General features: G+C 34.5%; 1 protein-coding gene across 1 annotated transcript in view; it reads right to left on the minus strand.

The window, feature by feature from the left end:
* Window positions 1–7,500, minus strand: part of LOC136845919 (protein tipE-like) — a 114,474-nt gene that overhangs the window by 16,632 nt on the left and 90,342 nt on the right. The window lies entirely within an intron of this gene.

Consider the following 7,500-nt stretch of genomic DNA (forward strand, 5'->3'; position numbering starts at 1 on the left):
AGAGAGAGAGAGAGAGAGAGAGAGAGAGAGAGAGAGAGAGAGAGAGAGAGAGAGAGAGAGTCCAAAAGTCCACATGACGTAAGAAAAGAAGACACTTGGGTTAATATACTAGAGAGAGAGAGAGAGAGAGAGAGAGAGAGAGAGAGAGAGAGAGAGAGAGAGAGAGAGAGAGAGAGAGAGAGAGGTATACTCTACCATGCCTCCTCCACCCTCCCTTCCTTCAAGAAACGCTTATTGATAAAAAGCAGCAAAATGAGAATTGGGGTCACGGCTAAAGGACCGAGCCCTTGTTTTGATGTCGTGCAAATCAGGCACAGTGTCAGAGTGTGAGTGCCAACGTGCGTGCCAGCCTTATCAGCACTAGATTCCGCCGACGTAGATATTCTTGTGTAATGCGATACCTAAGATTTATGTCGAGCGACCTGCAACATCAACAGCAGCGACAGCAGCGCATGCGCGTGAGTGTGAGGTTGTTCATGTGTATGTGTGTGTGTTCGTCTGTTTCTTTGGGATGTGTCTGAGTGCTTGTGGGTCAAGGTTCAATGCAATCCTGGAGGGTACAAAAAATGCTTTTATAGTTTATGCAACGTACAATTCTTTTAATAACATTTTTCTTTCTATCTCTGCCTAGTAAACTATTTTTATTTTGATAAAATAGAAAGGAAGATAAGCGCTACATTTATAAGACATCTACTAACAGGCTATGGTGATTGAAGACGAGGTGTTAAGACCTACTGGTTACCGTGGGAGCCAAACCAATTCTAAGACAATTCCTTTTTTTTTTAGGTATCAATCCTAAATTTTGGTGAATATCAGTCTATGGGTTAATTACTATGGTGTACTGAGTCTGAATAATTAGCCTAAGTTGAAAGAAAATAGGTAGTGAATTCTGCATAATAAGCTATAAATGCTATGAATATAATCTATTTAATTTAAACCCTCAAGAATATCCAAATTAAAGACCAACTCTGCATCTGACTGCGACTACTGAACTTTTAACAAATAGACCAAACTTTCACAAAAATATGTTATTTTTTCTCTTTTCTTGTCGTCAGTATTTGAAAAATTCAGAAAACATTTTTCGACCCCCAATGCACACGTGTACTCGCACTCTGAAGCAGTTGAAGAAAAACGAACACATAATCAGGTGGTTGATTGATCGACTGAGAATCTGCGACACAGAGATGAATCAGGCTGTTAACGAAGTTTCTGCTGCAGAGACCTCTCCTGCATTCGAGGTTTCTGACTAATTCTCATTGGCAAATCATTAAATTAATTTACAGGTTTACACTGTAATTATCTTGCTATCACAGACACACACAAGGGCAAACAACACTTGTGTACCTGTATTTGTTTTCACACGAATATATTAATATGAATGTGCATATATATATATATATATATATATATATATATATATATATATATATATATATAAATTTATACATCTTATATTTATATATATATGTATATATATATATATATATATATATATATATATATATATATATATATATATATACTCACATTTTATAATATATATGTGTGTGTGTCTGTGTGGGCGTGTGGGTTGGCTGCACTTAAGGATTGAAGTATGTGGGTGTGGGCTACTGGCTTCGTCCCCAGAAGTAGAGAAAACAATTATGGTTGTTTCATTTGAAAGCAAATAAAAATAGAGGCTTGAATGAAAACAGAAATAAATTATATCATGTTTTAGTTATATTTGCCTTTTCATTATTATACACATATTTCAAATTAGGATTTAAAAACAGCAAACCACGCTGCTGGTTAAGCCCACGTTCCCTCAAATAATAATGCTAAGGTCCCCTCATCCCCAAAAGATGGTGAACTAAGAAGGCAAAGATCGAAAGTAAGATGAAATAAAGAGTAAAGCATAGCAGGAGAGCTTCCTAATCTCGGAGGCTATTTAAGTAGCAACAAGTAGGTGCTTCAAGCAGATTTTAAACGGCGTGGAAACTGCGTCATTATCTTTATAACAGGAGGAATACGGCCTCTTTCGAGTCTTTTAATGTCCACAAATGGAACGAAAAATGTAAAATGATGGCATTATAAGCATTTATGATTTTTCTTATCGTCTTCATTTGCATAATCATCTCCACCCGCATGTCCACGAGTGTACAGTACAATAGTCAAGATGTCGGTACGAAATTCAGGAAGAATCAAGGGAAGAGAAAATTCTAAATGTAAACTCAAAATGTCTGCTAGTACGTAAGAAATGGAAAAAAGGCGGAGCAGAATTTTGAACTGCAATAGCTTAAGCAAAATAATATTTAACACAAAAAAAAAATATATATATATATATATATATATATATATATATATATATATATATATATATATATATATATTACATACTATATATATATATACACACATACATACACACATATATATATATATATATATAAGTCCAAGGGTCTAAATCTGTTTTTCTAAGATAAGTCCAAGGGTCTAAATCTGTTTATTCAAACTGTGCAAAACAAACGAAGAAAACTTCAGTTCTGCAATCCCTATCGATTAAATGCTAAGGACGCATGAAAACCCACATACTTTTGTACATTATTTTTCATGCATATAGCGTCTTTGTACTTTGAATCTCTTCCACGGCAACACAAGAGAGACCAACATGGTATTCCATACTACTTGGAGGTTGACTGACCTATTCAAATATAGATGTGATTGCCAAGGTCAACTACACGCGGAAAAATATGCGGTTTGAGAAGTACTTCACGTAAATATCCAGTTTAAGGTATCAACAACGTACATGGTAAAAAAATATTTTTAAAATTTATCACTTTTCCTTTGCAGGTTTCACGTTTAGTCCTTAACCTGCTTCATTTGAATTTGATGACTGATCTTGAAAACTCGTATTACTTTTGTTTTTGTTTAAATGTGAGAAATTCCCTTAGTGCCTTTATTACATTTTCTATCCTTTCTAGTAGGTTTGGATTTTGAGACAATTAGGTATTCTAACCTTAATCATTTAAAAAAATAAATAACACTCTGGCTCATCCTACATGGACATGCATTTACTCCCTCAAATTTAGTAATGTTCCCTGTGAAGTTCAAAGCCTTTTGCATACATCACCTCCACATCGATTCTGAAATATATACATATATATAATATATATAAATATGTATATATATAATATATATATATGTATATAAGTATATATACACTATACATATATATTATATATATATACATATATATATAATATATATATACACATATATATATATATATATATATATATATATATATATATATATATATATATATATATAAAAGGACTTCACCTTTAGTCTAATGTTATCTATTCATGAATACTTGTATCAACTCCAAAATGAGATAAAGATCACATTAACATCAACAGTTCTAAGTAGAACGCTGAATACACCCGACAGGCAACACATTCAGAAGATTAGCTTGGTCTTATCCTTTAATTAGTGACTAGACCATTTCCAGTTATACTGTCCAACTTGTTATTATACTAGTACTGAGTTATGTAACGAAGTGATATCTCCCGTACACGGTAAAGAAATATTAAACTTTGGTAAGAAAACTGCATAAAATACAAAAAATGGTTTTGGGTTTGTATTATGTTAAAATGTCTGTGCCTCATATATCAAGATTAGGTAGCCCTTGTGCAAGCAGGTTTGCACGTTGGGTTATGAACTTTTGCGTCTAGTTCACAAACATTTCTTCGCACATGCGCAAAAATCGTACCCACTAACCCTAAAATCCTTAAGGAAAGGCTGTTGGTTGATTTTAATTCTTTTTGCATGCACTCGAGAAGTATCGTCAGAAGGCTGACAATGACCTCAAATTATTGAAGAAGTGGCGTCAGCTGACTAAATTTTCTTTGTGCATATGCAAGAATGGTATCTGGTGAGGGCTGTCAGTTTCTCTATTATATTTTTTTGTGTTTTTACAACTGAATTGCATCTACAATTGGGTGCCAATGACCCCACTGTTCCCAAAGGAAGTAGAGTTAGCTAACTTTATTCCCCAATGCACAAACATACGACTTGCATCCACAGAAGCCTGCCAATGGCCACAAAATTTTAAAGGAAGTGTTCCCTGACATCCACAGAGGGTTTCGGTGAACAGCTTTACAGAACTGTCTTGGCCGACAACATTCCTTAGCACATGCACACAAATCATTATTTACAAGGGCCACAAGTGACCTAAAGATTCTTTAAAAAGTGGTGTTGACCATCTGCAATCCTTTCCAATTTTCCAGCAATTAAATTCTTAAAGAAAATCGTAACCTGAGTGGGCTAAAAATTACCCGATATTTAAAAAAAAAAAATGCACACACACACAAACCGCAGAATTCCCTGTCTATATTCCCTACCCGCATGCGCACTAATCACATCTGCAGAGAGGTGCCAGTTACCCAATAATTCTTTAAGGAAGTAGCGCCGGCAGTGTCATTTATTTTATTCATGATGCCTCGTATTTGTCCAGCCTCGTTACCGATGATAATGACTAGGCATCGAGTCACGACACATATTTCATCTTAAAAGGCCTTACGCTACTCCATTCCAACGCTTAAATCGATAAAGTTAAGTTTAAGTAATTTCTAAATCCTTATATTCTCAAAACTTCACTTTTATCCGGCTTTTGTTATTATTCTGTAAACTCTAAATCCCTACAACACAGTTCTATCTACCTTCTTTGGCTATTCTTTAAATTCTTGAATTATAAAACCTGTATAAATTCTGTCACTATCCTCAAATTTAAACATTTAAATCCCTAAAGCATTGCTCTACATTTTCAGCTATTATCGTTACTTAGACTTTCGTGAGTTGAAAGCGTTTGTAGTATATTATTACTAGAGCACATGTAACAAGAGTTAAACATAAATAAAAAAGATTTAGAGTAAAACATAAAAAACAACGGATACATTAATGTAAGAGTTTAAAGAGACTTGTAACAACAAAAATGCGCCAATATAAAGTAAATAAAACTCGATAAATTACACGATTAAAAGACCATACGTATTTAAATGGCAAACTGTTTTGAAAAAATACCTGTACAGTGAAACCTAAATAATTATTCTAAAGTAAATCTAAAGACACGTATTCTAAAGTAATACCAACTCAACCAGCCCTTACGTACTTAAATGGCAAACTACTCTGAAATAATACTTTTAGAGTAAATCCTTAATAATTATTCCAAAGTCAATCTAGACATACGTATTCTAAAGTAATACCAGCTCAGCCAGCAATGCGAATCTTGGCATAAAACTAAGTGGGGATTACAATCGACAACCAACAAATGTTACGTTTCCGGGTATGGGCGACTTGGCTTCGTAAGTTACGAGCGGCGGCTGAAATTCCAATTTAGGTCATGAGGTTAAATACGGCTTGATGATTAACGCCAAGAATACAGGAAAGCAAAGATGACTATATTTCATTTCTTACTCACGATTGCTTCATAAATGTCATCATCGTTGCTGGATTTGCTAAATGACTGACGGCGCTGCTGTGGAATGGGTGAAATAGTGCCTTAGAGTACTGGGAACTTAAGATTAATTTCTCTCTCTCTCTCTTACACACACAAATGAATTATAAATGCATGGCTGTTCATACACATGCCCGTACAAAAAAATACGTCATAAAAATATCACACACTAAGCTGCAAACATGCACATAAACGGGCGCTCACACACACACACACACACACACACACACACACACACAAGGCTGACAGTGACCTCAAATTATTGAAGAAGTGACGTCAGCTGACTAAATTTTCTTTGTGTATATGCAAGAATGGTATCTGGTGAGGGCTGTCAGTTTCTCTATTACATTTTTTTGTGCTTTTACAACTGAATTGCATCTACAATTGGGTGCCAATGACCCCACTGTTCCCAAAGGAAGCAGAGTTAGCTAACTTTATCCCCAATGCACAAACATACGACTTGCATCCACAGAAGGCTGACAATGGCCACAAAATTTTAAAAGAAGTGTTCCCTGACATCCACAGAGGGTTTCGGTGAACAGCTTTACAGAACTGTCTTAGCAGACAACATTCCTTAGCACATGCACACAAATCATTATTTACACGGGCCACAAGTGACCCAAAGATTCTTATATATATTAGCTTTGTTTATGAATATATAGATGACCTTTTAAACAAACTTTCAAGTTATTCATATACAATGTTACATATAACAAAATTATTTAAAGAAACATGTGTATGAGGCTTAATGTGAACATAACTTCCCTCCAATTTCCAGGGAATATCTCCCGTCTTTCCCTACTTTACTATAATCACCTGTCTACCAAGTACACAATTCACAGTTTGAATGAACACACACAGCAGGTTTTCACAAAACATGCCCATGACATTGATCTCGCCCGGGATTTTCTTCGTTGATGAGGCAAGAGTATAGTAATCAAACTAAAAAAAGTTCTGTAATATATATAATATCTATATATATATATATATATATATATATATATATATATATATATATATATATATATATATTATATACATATGTATACCCTTCACACTTTTTTCTTTTTATTGGGGTGGGGGTGAGGTTGCTATAAAAAAATAGCCCGGGATTTTTTTCGTTGATGAGGCAAGCAGTTTAGTAATTAAACTAAAAAAGTTTTATATATATATATATATATATATATATATATATATATATATATATATATATATATATATATATATTTATATATACATATATATTATATTATATATATACATATATATAATATATATATATTATATACATATATATACATATGTATACCCCCTCACGCTTTCTTTCTTTTTATTGGGGCGGATGAGGTTGCTATAAAAAAAAATAGCCGCTATTCTTTTTTAAGATTCGTCTTCGAAAACGAGGTCCACTCGCTCAACTGCGTTTGGTGCCCATATCCTACATGCTATATATTGCATAGATCCTCACTGGCTCAAATTCTCTTGTTTACAGTATGCAGTAATCACACTATTTCAGCGTGAGACAGACTCAGCAAGGTAGTTCCCACTCCAGCACGTAAACGCTCACGATTACACCCCGAGCGTGTTCAGTAACGGCCAGGCGACCGAGCCAATTACCAAAACAAGTAGTTCCCATCTCTGCGGGACTGCGTGACAGAAGAAGTCTGGTTTTCTTAAACGAACGGGAATAATCACTAGCTCCACTTGATAACGGGTAAAATTATGGGTACTTTAAGAAGGGCAAGATTTCTGTGCGTAAAAGAATTAATCCGTTCGACCTTTGGCATTTGAGATTGTTTGTTAGTCTCGTTATTTCATATTCATGTTTGGGTGTTCAGTTCCTTGGGAATTTTTTCGGCAAGCCAATTGTATCTAGGCTTCTCCCACGTGGGTGGGTGCTCATGCAGTATGTTAATTATCATAATTATCATTGTTCCTTTTTCTGTTGTGCTTCCTTTTCGTTGCATTGCATTTTTGTTTTTCCGTCCTTTGTTATGTATACGAAT

This window comes from Macrobrachium rosenbergii, chromosome 14, assembly GCF_040412425.1.
Source record: "Macrobrachium rosenbergii isolate ZJJX-2024 chromosome 14, ASM4041242v1, whole genome shotgun sequence".
Lineage (NCBI taxonomy): Eukaryota > Metazoa > Arthropoda > Malacostraca > Decapoda > Palaemonidae > Macrobrachium > Macrobrachium rosenbergii.